The sequence below is a fragment of the Chionomys nivalis genome, chromosome 10 (genome assembly GCF_950005125.1).
Source record: "Chionomys nivalis chromosome 10, mChiNiv1.1, whole genome shotgun sequence".
Taxonomy (NCBI): Eukaryota; Metazoa; Chordata; class Mammalia; order Rodentia; family Cricetidae; genus Chionomys; species Chionomys nivalis.
The window spans coordinates 23,129,118-23,146,041 of NC_080095.1; positions in this window are offsets into that span (position 1 = coordinate 23,129,118).

The window sequence follows — 16,924 nt, forward strand, 5'->3', positions numbered from 1 at the left end:
GGTTTGCATGACCCATGGCCTGGTTATGACTCTAGGCCCCCTGACTCTGCGGAAGACATACATCTCTGGTGCTAGATAACACCATCACGCTGCTAAGTTCCTAAAAGATAAACCTTTTTCCTGGCAGCAGACCGTGGGCTGTGGCTAGCTTCTTTCACCCTTCAAATAGCTGAGCATGTAGGTGGGGTTGTGGAGATCTGGGGGCTGCTGGCAGCCTTTTAAGCCCTCTGGCACAGATGTCCACTCTCTGAAGGAAGCACGTACCCAGATAACAGCCATCTGTACCCTGATTTGCAGAGCACGTCTGTGCATGCTCCGTGTGGGATCTCTGGAGACAGTGTGGGGCATAAATCTGCCCGTTCAATGAGGAGAGGATATGATATAGGCTCAGACTCCCCAAACCACTTGCCCTAGCCCTCCAGCTACTGTGGGGGCAGACGTGAGTCGTAGGCCCATGGCCAAGTCCCAGGGCCTCCCTCAAACTGCTGGGACCTTGCAGAAGTCAGATCCTGGCCCTATGCATCTGAGGTTCCTTCAGGACAGCAGGCAAATCTCTCCCCTTTCCCTCCATCTCACATTTTGCTAACCATTTCAAGACTCTTCTGGAATGTTCAGATGGGACAGCTGCAGAGAATGTTCCCTTCCTCCATCCCTTCAGCCTGATATGCAGTCTTCACCGTGGAGAAGTATCTTGGGTCAGGTACCCACCCTAGATGTCTACCCTGAAATCATGGGTGAATGACTAAGTTTATTTGGGAGGTGAACCCAGGAAGTACAGCCCAAGCAGAGAACAGGGGAAGAAGAGATGCCAGGAGATGCCACCGTACCAAGTAAATTACCACTGTGACTCTTGGGACCCAAACCTGCTGGGGACCCAGAGGCAAGCGGACAGGGACCCCGTTTGAGAGGGTTTTCTTTTTCCTCCAAGGGTTTTCTCTCCACCTCCCATCTTCTGTCCATCCAGGCTGAGGCTCTCCAAGGTGCCTTTTCACCTTAAGCCTCCATGTTCTCCAGCTCATGCAACCCTGGGAAGCCCCAAGGTGGAGCGTCCTGGCTATTTGCAATAGGATGGTGCTAGAAAATGCAGGAACTGGGAAAGGCCAAATGCAGGTGAGGGCACCATGGTGCCTACCCATAGCATTCGCCATCTGTTTAGGGAGTCTTGACTGACCACATTGCAGTTTTAGTTTTAAATATTTTATGTAAAATATACACAGGTTGAAGTTTACCCATTTAAGAAATTTTTTTTTTGAGGTGAGGTCTCATATAGCCCAGGCTAGACTTCAGCTTACTACATACCTGAGAAGGACATTGACCTTCTAATTCTCCTGTCTGTGTCTCCTGGGTACTGGTCTGAGCCAGCAAACAAGTTTGGATTACAAGTGTGGGACAAGCATGCTGTAGGCTGAGCCATATCCCCAGCTCTCCCTGCTAGCTGTTTTTAAGAGTGCAGCTCAACAGACTGCAGATGCATGCATTATCATGGTCTCTCTGGGCGCTTAGGTGCTGGCTCCCCACCCCCGAGCCCCGCCCTCCGAAGCCCTGTCAACCACTCTCCACTCTCCTGTCTGTAAACTAGACTCCCTGGGTGCTACAGTAAGTGGAACCACGTGGTACCTGTCCCTTCGTATCTGGCTCGGATGGCTTGAAGGCTAGAATGCACATGCCCTGTGTAGGGCTCAGAGTTGCCATCCTGAGATTGGGCTGCATGACATGGGTCTCAGACTTTTCAGGGTGGCATCGTGTACTGAAGTGAAGAAGCTGGACACCGACTCCATCAGAAGAGGGTCCGGGGAAGATGCAGTTTATCTAACGGTCTGGGATACGCTGCTGCTGTTCAGCAGAACAAACTATATCAACCAGAGCAATGACTGAGAGAGGCGAAGCTTAAGAAGCAACAAAAACCAAGGCCCTCAAAAACAGCTCCCCAAGTCCACAAAGCAGAGGCAAGAGGTGCAGACACTGGTAGAGCAGACTTCGTTTCATTTTTCAAAGGAAGCCATGTGTGGCAGTGCACACTGCTTATGCCAGCTCTGTTGAGACCAACTTGGGTGAGACTAGCCTGTGCTACACGGTGAGATTCTTGACTCAAAAACGAAAAGTCACAAAAGGGAGAAAGAAGGAGAAAGGGGAGGAAAGCTGAAGGAAGCAAGTATGTGTGTATCGCAGCTCTGCATGGGTTTGTAGGTGTGTGTGTGTGTCACAGCTCTGCGTGAGCTTGTAGGTGAGTGTGTGTGTATCACAGCTTTGCTTGAGTTTGTAGGTGAGTGTGTGTGTGTGTGTATATCACAGCTCTGCATGAGCTTGTAGGTGAGTGTGTGTGTGTCGCCGTTCTGCATGAGCTTGTAGGCGAGTGTGTGTGTGTGTCACAGCTCTGCATGGGCTTGTAGGTGTGTGTGCGTGTCACAGCTCTGCATGGGCTTGTAGGTGTGTGTGTGTGTGTCACAGCTCTGCATGAGCTTGTAGGTGTGTGTGTATGTGTGTGTGTGTGTGGCAGCTCTGCATGGGCTTGTAGGTGAGTGTGTATGTGTGTCGCAGCTTTGCTTGAGTTTGTAGGTGTGTGTGTCGCAGCTCTGCATGGGCTTGTAGGTGAGTGTGTATGTGTGTCGCAGCTTTGCTTGAGTTTGTAGGTGTGTGTGTCGCAGCTCTGCATGGGCTTGTAGGTGAACATGTGTGTGTGTCACAGCTCTGCATGGGCTTGTAGGCCAGTGTGTTTAATGTGCTATGGGAAGACAGTATCTTACAGGAACTGACTTTAATATTGTTTTTATTTTTACTTAATATTGTATAATAATGTCCATTTCCTCTGAAATATAGCTACTAACAGTGAAGAAACATTTTCCCTACATCATGATGCGGTAACTCCACACTCAGCTACACACAAAAGTGAACTGGATGTGTATGTCTATCAGCAGATGCAGTGGAGAAGGCTCAGCAGTTTAGGGCATTTACTGCTTCCTCTTGCAGAGGACCTAGGTTCGATTCTCAGCACTCAAGGTGGCTCACAACCATCCAGAATTCCAGTTTCATGGGATCCGAAGCCTTTTTCTGACTTCCGCAGGCACTAGGCACACACATGGTGCACATACATACATGCAGGCAAAACATTCACACATAAAACATAAAATAAATCTAAAACACAGTTTTCAAGGTGGACACAAAAATACTCATGGTGATATTAATATTGGCTAAAAGTTTGAAATACCTGTCTACTAAGTATATAATTAGTAGGATCTGGGATGTTGCTGTCTTGCAAGCACAAGACTCTCGATTCCAGGTTCTCCTCCCAGCACAGAGTGGGTGGGGAGGAGGGGAGGGAGAGGGGAAGGAGGAAAAGGGAGAGCGAGAAGAAAGAGAAGGAAAGAGAAATAGAGAGGATAGGATTGGAATAGTGACAAGAAAGGAATTAAAGAGGAGAAAGGGAAAGGGAGGTGGGTACATGTCAAACTGGAGCATCAACCTGGGTGGGTGTGGGACCACCCCTCCCCCACCCATCGCTGCATTTCACAGGCGGTGGCTGAAAGGGAGGAGAAATTCCATACACTGGACTGCGTCCTGGGCTCAGGCTTCTTAGGCCGAGGGCTGGCTCTGCATTCCCTGGCTGGTGCTCCTTGGCCAGGCTCGCTGCCTCTCTGAGTCTGTTAGCTGGCCCATGGCCCTGGCCGCCACTCAGAGAGGCCGGCAGGAGATGCCAGATGTTCTGGTAGACACCCACTCGCCGTGGCCTCCTTCCCCTAGCTCTCTGCAGAATGAGACTGGAGGGTTCTGCTTAGTTTCTGGACAGAGGGCTTTTGACAGGTGAAAGTATTTGAGAAAGAAAATCCTTCTGCAGCAGAATGGATGGAGAGAATTTCTTTAAAAAAAAAAATCAACCTTTCAGCTCAAATGGGCCTTCAGTGAAATATAAGAATTTCTCTGATTATGTATCTAATATTGAGCAGAAAGGGGAGGGAGCAGATGAAAGATGCTCCCCACTGAACTGGCTCTTTCGATTTCCCACACGCCGTGTTTATGATTATGGGTTTAGAGCATTTTCCGTCTTGTGTTTCATAAAGGATGGCATCCACTCACGGGCTCACCCCTCTGCCCTTTCCCTGATATTTCACAGCGGAGCAAAGAGGGAAAGGATCAGATGAGCCTCAGGGTGGCTTTCCACTCCTGGCAGGCAGCTTGGGGCAGGCTCTGAAGCCAAGCGACTCACTAGGAGCCAGGCTCCACCACATTTCCCAGAATTCCTCGTTGCTTTGAAATTTCATTCTGTCATGAGAGAGGCAAGCTGTTGAAAGTTGGCGTGTGCCCTCGTGTGTGCTCGAGTGCATGGGTGTAAATGTGCGTGCATCTGTGCATGCATATGGATGTGTGTAGATGTGTGAGTGGGTGTGCCTGTGTGTGAGTGTGAATGCGTGTGCATTGTGTAGGCATATGGATGTGTGTGTGTGTGTGTAGACTGTGAGTGTGCTTTCATGCATGGGTGTGAATGTGTGTACATATGTGCATGCATAGATGTGTGAATGGGTGTGCATGTAAGTGCATGGGTGTGAACATGTGTATGTATATGGATGTGTGTGTAGATATGTAAGTGGGTGTGCATGTGTGTGAGTTCATGGGTGTTAATGTGTGTACATCTGTCCATGCATATAGATATGTATATGTAGATGTGTGGGTGGTTTGCATGTGTGTGAGTGCATGAGTGTACACGTGTGCATGCATAAGGATGTGCATGTAGATATGTAAGTGGATGTGCATGGGTATGAGTTCATGGGTGTGAATGTGTGCACATCTGTCCATGCACATGTGTGTATATGTGTGAATGGGTGTGCGTGTGTAGGGGGAAACCAATGAGGAAAGCTAGAAGAAGATGAGGAGCACCAGAATGACTGTAGAGGTTGATGGGTCATCCTCCTGTCCTCACAGCACAATTTCTGTTGTGCAGTCCTCCAAACAACCTGAGAGTCAGACACCATGTTACCCAATACACATGGGAGAAAACTGAGGCTTGGGGATGCTGCAGGTCTTGACCAGAGTCTCCCACGGTGAGATCTAGGCTGGGCTGCCAGGTAATAGTGTGTTCTTCTCTATCACACCTCTCTATCTGCCTACAGAGTGTGGTCCAAGTGCGTCCCATGGAACCAGTCCCATCAGGCAGAGGGGGAAAAGGGTTGGCTCCTTCCTTGGTCATTGGTTAGATCAGCTACTCTGAGCAGCTCTTAGTCATTGGCCTGGAAGCCATGGCAAGAATCTACTATCTAGAAAAAATGTGGGCTGAGGAGATGGCTCAGCCAATAAAGTTCCTGATGAGTTGTCATGAAGCTCCAAGTTCAGAATCTCAGCATTTATGTAAAAACAAGGGTCAGTGTTGACCTCCATAACCTCAATGCTAGAAAAATAGAGACAGGTGGATCCCTGGATCTCATTGGTCAGCTAGCTTAGCTTGATCAGTGAGTTCCATGTTTAGTGAGAGACTGTCTTCCAAAATTAAGGTGAAAGCCTGACATGGTGGTTCATGCCTTTAATCCCAGAATTCTGGGGGCAGAGGCAGAAGGATCTCTGTGAGTTCAAAGCCACTCTGGTCTCCAGAGTGAGTTTCTAAGGCTAAGTAAAGAGACCCTGCCTCAAAGATAATAATGATGATAGTAGTAATAATAAGAAGAGGAAACAGTGTAGGAAGACAACCAAAGTCAGCCTCTGCCTCCACACACACACACTCATGTATAAACACACCCACATTCTTACTTGTGTGCATGTACAGAGAGAGAGAGACCCCTTTACAAAGCACATTCTTGACATCCATTCTGAAGAGAAAGCCTAAGACTGAATGAGGGCCACTAGAGACCCATAGAACTAGTCTACCAACCTCACAGTTGTTTTGACCTGATGAAACAATGCCAAGGATCTCCAGGTCACTATGTAGTCATTCCAAGACAGGTTCCCGAGAGTGGACCACCCCATCCGGTATCCCCATGGAGGATAAGACAATGAGGGCCCAGAGCTGGTGGCATAGCTGAGGACAATGACTATCAGAATGGAATAGTTGCTAGAGTTTGCTGCTCAGGACTATGACCCTGGTCTTGCCACAAGCACATAACAAAACTGACCACACACCATGAGGCTCGGTCTCTACCAAGACCTCATATGTCCCTGCTACTGCTGACAATGGCCTTGGGGCATCTCTGCTCTTCATGGGCCAAGAAGCTCAGTCCTTTACCTAAGCTCTCGGGCACCAGGCTCATAGCAGGCGACAGACTCAGGTGTAGTTTCTCAGAACGGTTGACAGTGACATGCCATTGTGGACCTGCTCATTTGTCACAAGGTCAGAAGACTTCTTAGACGATGGGCTACAATTCCATCGCAGCAAAATATCGTATCCCTAAAGCTTCCTGATTCAGAGCCTTTTAGAATACTTGTTGGCATCAACCCAAGCAAAGTAAGGGAAATTCACCCATGCAGTCCCTCCTGTATGCCAAGAGCACGCCAGTGTTTCTCCCCATGCAATGTCCTATCATGCATTGCAGCTTCTCTATCCAGCAGGGTCCTCCACCTATAGGTGGCTACACTGAGCCCTCTCCTTCTCCTCCCTCCCCCGCAGATGTGGAGTGGTCAGATTGGAGCTGCAGGGATGTTGGAAGACTCGTGTGGAATTAAATTAAGAAACACTTAAAAATCACCAGGCCTTAGGCTCGGCACGTGCACACTAGTCCATCAACGAAGGAGTGCCCCACTCTCCCATCTTTAGCCAGACTTGCACTCAGGAATCTGGTCACCCGGGCAGCTAGGACCCTAAGCTGTGTTGTTGTTGCAGGAAACCAGCTGTGCCCAGATGTTTGGGAAGCTTTCTCGGTCTATTCAGGGCTAAGTCCTGTGCTATAAAGGGGCATTGTGTGGAAGCAGGCCCCCAGCCGGAGTTATTAATGAACAGAAGGGGTGGGAACACCCTCTTAGCTGGGGGAGGCCAGGGTGCATTAGGGCCACACGCTGGGGGCAGCCTAAAAGTCCATTGGTCTGTTGGTGGTCTGAGCTGACTCCCAGCTCTTGCCTACAGAGACCCCAGCAGCCCTTCAGATAATTATCTCCTTCCAGGGAAGGATTCTCTCCCGCCAATGTGGGGATTTGGAGCAGAGAGCCTTGCTGCTAATTGGTGTCTTCCCAATGCCTCCCCCCCACACACACACACATTAACGCTGTGAGGATTACATTAAGACGGTTAGGAGGTAAAACCCAGAATAAACACAAGTGCCCCTCCCCAAATGCATTCTTGCCACAAGCTAAATCGTGTGGACCCCCAGAGCCCACTCCCGGGAGATTTAAAGACTCATTCTGAAGCAGAAGTCTGGCGGGGGCGGGGGGGGGGGGAGCGGATGGGGGGGCGGTGGGCGGGCGGTGGACGCTTCATAGACTTCTACGGATTCTGACTTCCTCTGACATCTTCTAGGGACTTCGTTTCTGAGCTGTTTGATTCCCTTTGACGATTGTCAACTTAGGTTTACTAAAATCTAGAGAAGACTTTGTTCCGGGGTGTGTGTGGGGGAGGGGCACCGCTGGCTTGGAAACATGAGCCAATCCCAGCTTGTCCATCCACCCTGGCATCATTTTATTCCTGTGTTTCTGAACGGCTCAGGGTAATCAATTCCAGAGGCTGGGAGAAGAGGACCTTGGCAAAGGAACCCCTCTCTCTTGGCCATCACTTCAAATATTTTATGCAACTATTATTGCATTTTGATGGGACCCAAACTGTGGACGATAGGACATCTACGCGGTCCTCTGTGTGTTGGTGTTTATTACAAGTGCCACCCCTGCCTTTTGGAGAACCATTTTTTGGGAGGTCCCAGAACAAGGCATTGCCAATGCTCAAGTTCCAAGTCGAGAGTTCTGCAGGACTTTTTATGAAGGTCTGGAGAAGTGGCTGAACTGAGTTCACTTTAATTGAGCAATTATTGTACGCCTAGCTTGTGCTAAGGGCTGGTGCCCACCTTCTCTTTCAGCAGCGACAATAGTGCATTGAGGAAACCAGTCATTGCCCCAAGCTCCCAGGCAGTGGGCACAGGGCAGGAGTCACACTCACACACCTTGTTCTGCTTTGTCCCTAATGGAAGGAGAGCTGGGATGTCACTGAGAAGCCCCTCGGAAGTCAAGAGCTGCACCATGCTATCTCCCTCCCCTCTGAGAAATAGGGGTGCTGTGCTCTAGGATACAGAGTCCTTGAATGACAACCACACAGGTTTCGCTCCCTTCCCAGTTTCCCCAGTCCCAGTCCCATGGTCACTGTTCTGTCGAAGCAGCATAGTATAGCCTCCTCTTGCCGCACCCTCCCCGCAGGGCTATGCTGCCCCACAGAACCTTACTGGGCACTGACATCCACATTTGGTAGGTTCTCTCAGCCTCAGAGGAGGGAGACCCCCACCTCCACTCCTGCAAAGATATGTCTATGTCAGTCCTGTGGCAATCAAAGATAGTTTCCAAACCGCTGCTTCTGACAAACGCTTGTACTTTTCCCTTCAACTCAGTAACAGAAAACAGACTTCTCCCTGTAACTCGTGGAAAACCTTCTTCCAGAAGGACCTGGAAATGTTCTGCTCCCCTCTTTATCTCGGTGCTACAGGACAGAACTTAGTCAGGCGCTTGGCAACCTGGCTTTGAAGGTCCTGCAAGGGGCAGATGGACTCTGGACTCAGTGTCTGGGGCTGGGCTGACTCAAGCTGTGCCACTTGCTCTCTGATCCTGGGCTAGCTGTGACATTCAACTCCCACAAGGTTGCTTGGAGGGTCAGTGGGCTGAGGGGCAAATGGTCGAGTGCAGCGTAGAACCATAGAACCTGATGGTTCTTAGTTCATGTGTGGACGCTTAGGGCTTCCAAGACCATGAGGCAAGCCAGCCTCCAGTGCTGCTCAGTCTGGGATGTTTGGTCAGTGAATGACAGAAGCATTCCCAGGACAGAACTGCAGGCGAACTTAACCACACAATTCAGTTCCCAGGACTCAGCTTCCTCATCCTTATAACAGTTACGCATTGCTACCTTGATGGGTGACAGAAAGGAGAGAGCCAGGACATGGGAGGCCTAGGAAAAGTAAGTGAGAGGCTAGAGATGTCACTCAGTTACAGAGGGCTTGCCTAGCAAGAATGAAGCCCTGGGTTTGACTACCAGCATTGTATAAACTCACATGGTAGGGAAATGCCCGCTCTAGGGAGGTGAAGGCAGGAGGATCAGAAGTTCAAGGCCATCCTGAGATACATGAGACCCTCTCTTAAAACCAAATGGCAATAACAAATGTAGCTGGTGGCAGGTCCTCACTGCAGTTCAGTTTGTTTCTCTTGAAGAAAATGGAGAAGAATCGACACGGGGCTTCTGTTTCACTTTTTATTGCTCTTTTGTATGAAGACTACCCACAGACGGAGCATCCTCACAACACTGGCTGCATCAAATTTGAGGCAATATGTGTGCCACTCTGCCGTCAGTGGGGTTAGCTGTCCTCCAAGTGGCTTGGGCTCTGGTAACCCGATGTTGATGGCAATAATGCAATTTTCCTATGGCAGTGTTGTTCCAGAGGGAGTGCGTCCATTCCACTCAGGCCGCTGAAACCCAATCCGCAGGAAAGGACATTCAAGCCGAATTGGAGGTTAAATTTCATTTGCTGATTTAATAAAAACTAACAGGATGGATTTGGGGATATTTCATTAATCTTTCTTTCCTCCCAGTGCAAAGGAGATTAAGTTCACCCCAGTTCAGCCTCTGCTTCTCTCATGCAGCCGGCTGCAATGTCCACTTTCTCCCTGCAAGTTAAAACCTAATTAGTCACACACAATTCTCCCCTGACCCTGTCACCGCTCGCAGGAAAGCACTGAGCAGCAGGCGTGAAGGTGCACATGCAAGAGTGTTCACGCACAGCACACACAGCACACACCACACATACCACACTTGCTCACCACATACATGCATGCATTTACATGTCATACATATGTATCCCATACATAATACCACATACATGCATCACAGATCACACACATATGACACCACACATACATATCACAAACACATACATGCATGCACATATCATACAAATGCATCACATGCATGCTGCACACATAATACATATGTGTCACAAATATACCATACTAAATACCACACATATACATGCCATATCTATACACACAGTACACTCAATACATGCAACATAACACACATATTTAATACCACACATATATATCATATACACTGTATATATCACCCATATGTATCACACACATAGATACCACAGATATATGTATATACCACAACAGCACACACATCAACCAAATTATACCACATCACACACATGCAAACATCTATACATGATTGCAGAGAGAGTGTAAGGGGAAAAGGATTTTAGGTTTGGGGTGCCAGGAACTCAGGGTCAAGTCAGGGTTCAGTGGATTTCAATCTTGTAACACTGAATATAAGCTCAACCTCTCTGAGGCTTTTTCTCTTTTGTAAATTAGGAGACAATAAGCCCTCATTTCACTGCCTCAGAGAAAACACTGAGGTACAAAATGCCCTGTGAGGGTGTAGTCTGTCACAGGAGAAAGTGCTTCAAGGTCCCCCTGCCTGGGGCAGGTGAAGAGCTTCTCGGGGGCTGGGGTGTGACTTGGGGGTAGAGAAAGGCTATGGGCTCCACCCCCAACAACACAAAAACCCTCAATCCTCAGACTCTTAGCAAAAGTTCTCACGGGGAACAGGGGTGCATTTCCCAGCTCAGGGGAAGGCATAAGAGATCTCGGGGTGAGTGTCACTGTCATGAGCAACCCAATATTGCAGGTCAGGCACCAGGCTGAATCTTGGGTGGCAATGGAGCTTCACAAGAAAGAGGAACTGGGTCACCAGCCCCAGCCCACAGCCAGGAAAGCTGAGGCTTAGAGATCAGGGTTCCAGCAGCAAAGCCAGGGCTGAGCTCTAGTGCTCATGAAAGACTGGCCAAGAGCGTGCGTGAGGAAGCCCAGTCAAGGGCTTTGGAAGGAAGCAGGACAAAGGCAGGCAGAGATCACTGCAGAAGGGAGCAGAGGAAGCAGGGGGGGGGCAAAGGCGGGCAGAGACCACTGCAGAGGAGAATCGGAGGAAGAGGGGGGCAAAGGAGGGCAGTGACTATCGCAGGTCAATCTGGAATGTCCTACCAACAACAAGTGTGAGTCCAGCCCTACTTCTAGGTATCTCAGCAAACCCATGTCTCTGGCCACCATGACTACTGACCGGCCTTTTGTACAGCCAGGAGGCCAAGGCTATGAGAGTTCAAAGTCTGGAGTGAGCAGTAGACATTAGGCCTCAGCCCCGCTTCACTCCTCTCTCCCCAGTACCAAGGCTCCCGTCAGCTGCTGGATGGGAGCCAATGGTCACCCAGGGCTCTGCCCTTAGAGCCTGAGAAAAGAGCAGCCTCCTCCAGGAAACTCATAACCCAGCCCAGCCTGTCTGGAGAAGACAGCCTGATAGGTCCCCTTGTCCAGACTCCACACGCCACAAGGAGATGGTTGGTCTCTGCCCTATCATTGTCTGCCCTCTACCAGTTATGGCAGTACCCGCTGTGATTCCAGCATTTGGGAGTCTGGAGCAGGAGGACTGGAGTTCAAGGCCAACCTGAGCTGAAAAGATTAAGAATGAGAATACACTCAAGAGGAAGATATAGGGGAGAGGCAGGAAGTGGAAGGGAAGGAGCAGGAAGAGACGGAGGAGAAGACATTGCCTTCACTGTCCACTAGAGCAGTGAACTCCGGTAAGTAGAAAGATTCCCATGGACCCGCAGCCTGGCACAGCCTAAATGGGCAATCCTTTATTACTAAGTGTACTCCATATTTTCCTCATCACGGCGACAGAACACTTGACAGGCAACTTACAGGAAGTGCTGCAGCTGTAGCTAAGTTGATAGAGTACTTGCCTAGCTCACACAGAGCCCTGGACTTGGTCCCCAGCAATGTGTAAACTTGTCATTAGGACATATGCCTGTGATCCCAGTACTTGGAAGGCAGAAAGATCAGAAGTTCAAGGACATCCTCAGCTACCTAGGGAGTTCGAAGTCAGGATGTGCTACATGAGACACCCACTCCCTCCTCTCCACACATGCATGCATGCACATATGTGTATCTTAAAGGAGAAAGAATATGTTTGTGCTCACAGTGTTAAAGGCTACAGCCCACCATGGTGGGGAGGTGGTGGGACTGGGAAACACACACACACACACACACACACACACACACACACATGACCCCTCTGAGATTTACAATGGAAGCAGAATGTAGAGAAGCAGGTGGCAGCTCCCCACACAGCAATTGGGACATGAAGGAGACAAGGAACAAGAAGCATGGCAGATCTCTAACCCACAAGGCCCACCCAGCATGACCTATAGCCTCTAGCTATGACCCAAATCCCAAAGTTACATACCCCCCCCCACCTGACCCAGCTGCTCCAGGGGGGATCTATGTATTCAAATATATGGGGGGAAATGTCAGGTTTAAACCATAACTCCTTGCCAGCCTCCTCTGGAGAACTTTCTCCACAGAACCCATGGTGTGACAAGGAGGCTCCCAAGGGACTTCATCCCAAAGGACATATCCACTGTTGTCGCCTTTGTCCAGAACAAGATGAATTCAAAGGTTGAGGCAGCAAAGGAAAGCCCAGGAGACAGACAGTGGTCACAGCCGTGACAAGGAAACAGATGGCTTCCTGCATCAGAAGCTGAGTGACAGAGGAGGCGGCTTGGACCAGAATGATGAACACATCCCAGCTCCTCCTGGTCCCTGTCCTCCTGAGCCAGGGCACCAACAGCAGACGACACAGCAGCACCTTTGCACATGACTGAAAGGACGAACACACGTATGCTAACCCTGTGAGACCTCACACAAGGGAAAACAGGTGTTAGGCAACGTGCCTTGCGTGGCCAGGGTCATGAGCGTCAGGCCTAAAGGGGACAGGCACAGGCAGAACCTGGTCTCCTAACCACTTCGCTAGCTGGCCTCAACCAGAGTGGGCAAGCGCAGAGAAATGCATCAGCTGTCCTTGGATTCAGTTACTGGTACCCAGGCCTTCGCCCATCCCTTCTTCCTTGGTTAGTAGGATTATCGATTTGGTGGGATCTAGAACAGCCTAGAAGACAAACTCTGGGTAGGTCTGTGAAGAAGGAGTTGCAGCACTGGGTTAAAGTAGGAAGACCTGCCTTGAGTGTGGCAGCAGCATCCGGGGACTGGGGTTGTGAACTGAATACGGAGGAAAGTGCAAGGTGAACACAAACAGCCTCTCCCTGCTCCCTGACTACCAGGCAAAGCCACTGGCTCCTGCGGCTGCAGCTTCCTCCCCTTAGAGACCGCACCCTCAGGCTGTGAGCCAAGGGAAACCCTCCCCTCCTTACGTTTCTTTTTTCAGGGCTTTTATCCCCACAATGAGGAGAATCCCCAAGGCACCTTTCTCAAGTCCTCTTGCGGGGCCAGGAGCCCACCGTGGTGCAACTATGACAGCCGAACCGTTCCCTCTAGCCCTTCCCCTCTCCTCCCACTTCCATAGCTAGTAGGAAGTGACCACTTCAAGGGACTGAGTCTCTTGTCTGTGCCCTGGCCTACAGCTTCTGGTTCTCAGGCTAGTCTGAGCCCTCCTTTGGGATTCCTTGAGCGCCTTCTGTTGACCTCTGGCCACAGAAACCCCAGCTGGCCTCCCTCCTCCCGACTCACCAGACAGGTAGCTACTTCCAGAAGGCCCTCCATCTGCTCCCAGGGGTTCTAAAGGCACTCATACCAGTGCACATACGTTGTGACACGTGTGCCTATATAGTCATCCCTCCAGACAGGGAACCCCTGGGGGCTGTGCCCTGTGGCAAGTGCACAACCCTCACATTTCCGGCTCACTCGTGCCTGGCTCAGCTGGACATTCCAGTGTGGGCCACAGCCACTCACTGTCTCCCTTTTATCCTTCGAGGTGTGATGGGGGAGGGTATCTCTCAGGAAACAGATCAAAATCCTTGGGCACACTCCTGCTGGTGAGTCACCTTACTGAAGCCAGCAAAGCGAATGTGGTCATGAGCCTTTTGTGACTTGGGCCAGGGGGTGCACGGCCAGGACATGCTGCTGTGGAAGGTATTAGCATTCCAGTCCCGCTTAGATTTGATTATAGCTGATGACTATCACAGCACCAGGTCAGGAGCATCAAAAGTGGCCTAGTTCAATAGTCTGAGGCTGGAATGTTGTTATCCTTTTCAGGTACTAGGGTGGGTGCCAGCGGGAAGGTGCCTTGGTTCATTCTGCATTTACAGGGCCACACCCATGCGGCGGGCAGCATGGCTAGGTTCAGGCTACGGGGCTGGCAGGTCTGAGTAGGCTGGCCACTTAGGAAGGTGTGGGTCTCCTCTATACACAGCCTGTCCACAGCCACTTGCTTCCTCTCACTGCTGAGCAGGTCGTCTATCTCATGTGCCTTGAACCTCCCTGGATGACTCCTACAAAGGTCACCAACCCACAGGCCCAGTTCATGCCAGCATGCCATCATCTGCTTTCCTGTCTCTCTTGAAGGTCCAAAGCTGGGCAAACCCAAGTTCCAGTCTCAGCCTCCCACAAGACAAGGAGCCCACTGGGTGGACGGAAGGCTGCTGAAATAGTGCCAAGTTCATTGTCAGGCCTCATGCAGCAGGCTCTCGCTCCCCCTCCAGGCTAGTTAGAAAGCAAGGTCATTCTTTGAGGTATCTCCTGATCTTCCAGGCAGGCTGGCCTCTTTTGCTTTGTGACGTCCCTCCTCCTCTCTCTGCAGATCACAGAAACCTCAGCAGCTCTGTCCACTTCTCTTGGATGAGACTCAGCTTAGGCCTTATGCACACCCGCACACACGCACACACACAACTCCTCAGGGGAGTAGCCTAGGATGTCCAGCCTGCCTCCCTGTGGATCAGATCAGGAGAGATCTTGGGTAACCCTACAGCTGCAGGCTGGGACCTCCCATCTCACAAGTCCCAATAGCATTGCTGACTAGAGTGTGCTCACTCTCAGGAGATGCTGCGGGAAGAATGTGGCGGGTGAGTCAAGGTTTCTTTCTCCAATGCTGGGTCTCTGTCAGGAAACTCACTGTCCAGAGCACTGTCTTCTGTCCTCAAGACCACCCACACGTACCAGCATCCATTGGACCAGACTGAAGTGAGAAGGTCATCATCAGCCTTTAGTTGGCGCCTGCTGTTTACTCGGTACTCTGCCCTCAGGTTTACGTGGCACCTCCGCTCTAGGGATAAGCATCAATGAGAGAAGGGCAGGCACTGGGAGTTCAGAGTGTTGATTAGCAGAATCTCTGTCTAACTCAGGGGCCAAATACATGCACTCAAAACATTTTGAAGAATACTGAAAACGTTACAGGTACCAGTGACTTGACCTCTGACCTCTTTGGAAGACATTTCTGCAGGTCTGCGTGGTCACTTTGGCCTGAAACATAGGGATTACTTGCTCATGGAGCTGGAGGCTGGACGTTTGAGATCAGAGGGATGATAGGGCTGGTTCTCTGAGGCTCAGTTCAAGGCCTGTAGATGACGCCTTCCCCTGGCGTCTTCACAGCCTCCTCCCTCTGCATGTCCAAGCCTTTTCTAGGAACACCAGTCCCATCGAGTTAGGACCCCATTCCCTCCCACTTTTACCTTAATTGTACCTTTTAGGTCCTGTTCCCAAAGAAGGTCACACTGTGAGGTCTGGAGGTTAGCACTCCCATACATGCAGGGAGGAGGGTACAACTCAGCCATCGTGGCTTTAAAGGTGCCTCCTGGACTCAGAATCAGAACCCTGGTTTCCTATGTAGAGTAGCCCTGCCACCTGGGTGAATCAGGCTCAGATCCTGACCTCCTAACCCCCTCCCCCACACCCTCACAGTATTACCACCTACCCCCACCATGGCAGAATCATCTGTCCCACCTCTCTCCTGGGGTTGTGGGAGACTCCAAACAGAAGAAAATTGGAAGAGGGTTATGTGAAATCTAAGTCTCTCAGCGTTATATAAGATTATCCCCGGACTGGGACATCCTGGTGAGTGGGTACAGGCAGGGTCCCAACCTGGCTGGAGCAGAGGACACCCACAAGTGAACCTGGGGAAGGCCAGGCTCACAGGCGAGCTGGGCTGGGCAGGGACCAGGAACTTTTGCAATGTAGAGTGGTGGAGCTTGAGGCTGTGGGAGGAAGCCAGGCAGAGAAAAATGCAGAGGTGGGGAACATCCTGCTGAGAGTGGTTCGGATGGGAAGACATGATTCATGGCAAGGTGGTCAACAAAGGTGGGTGATGGGCTGCTTTATAGGGGTGACCTGAAGGGGGCAGTGTGGGGCTAAAACCGTCTCAACTGTTTACCATGCCCCGTGGAATGCAAGACCTGGCTGACCTGAAGCAAGGGACCTTTTCCTTCAATGCACGTGGAGTTTCCGGAGGGTTGGGGGCACGGAGAGATGCAAGCTAATTCCAGCCTCCGGCCGATCTGCACATCCCACAAGCCCCTCTTGTCCACCCAGCCTTGGCCTTCCTCTCCAGCGGGCACGTCCCACCGCTGTGGCTGCTGTCAGGAATTACCTCTCTTTTGGGCCAAAGACAAAAAAAGAATGCAGGCTGCTTTCCAGGTTTATTCAATTACACATGGCGTATTCTTCCCGAGCGCGTCCCGTCTTAGTAGGGCTTAGAGCTGCGCTCTGGCCAGCAAGGCTCCGGTTACCTGTAATGAGTACAGCGATCCGGGGCTTAGCGATAATTCCGCGCTGATTCCCTGTGCTTCGGAGCCCTGTTGGCCAACTTGGACAGCAATGAAGATAAACACAGGGCCCCTTCCACCCAATGTCACTGCACTCACCTTGGTCCTCACTGGAGCCAGCACCACCCTCTTCTCCTATTTAAGAATGGCTGAATGCTCTCAGGACAGATTAGACACCAGTTTACACCCCCTTGGGGAAGAAAGAAAGTTGGAGCAAGAAA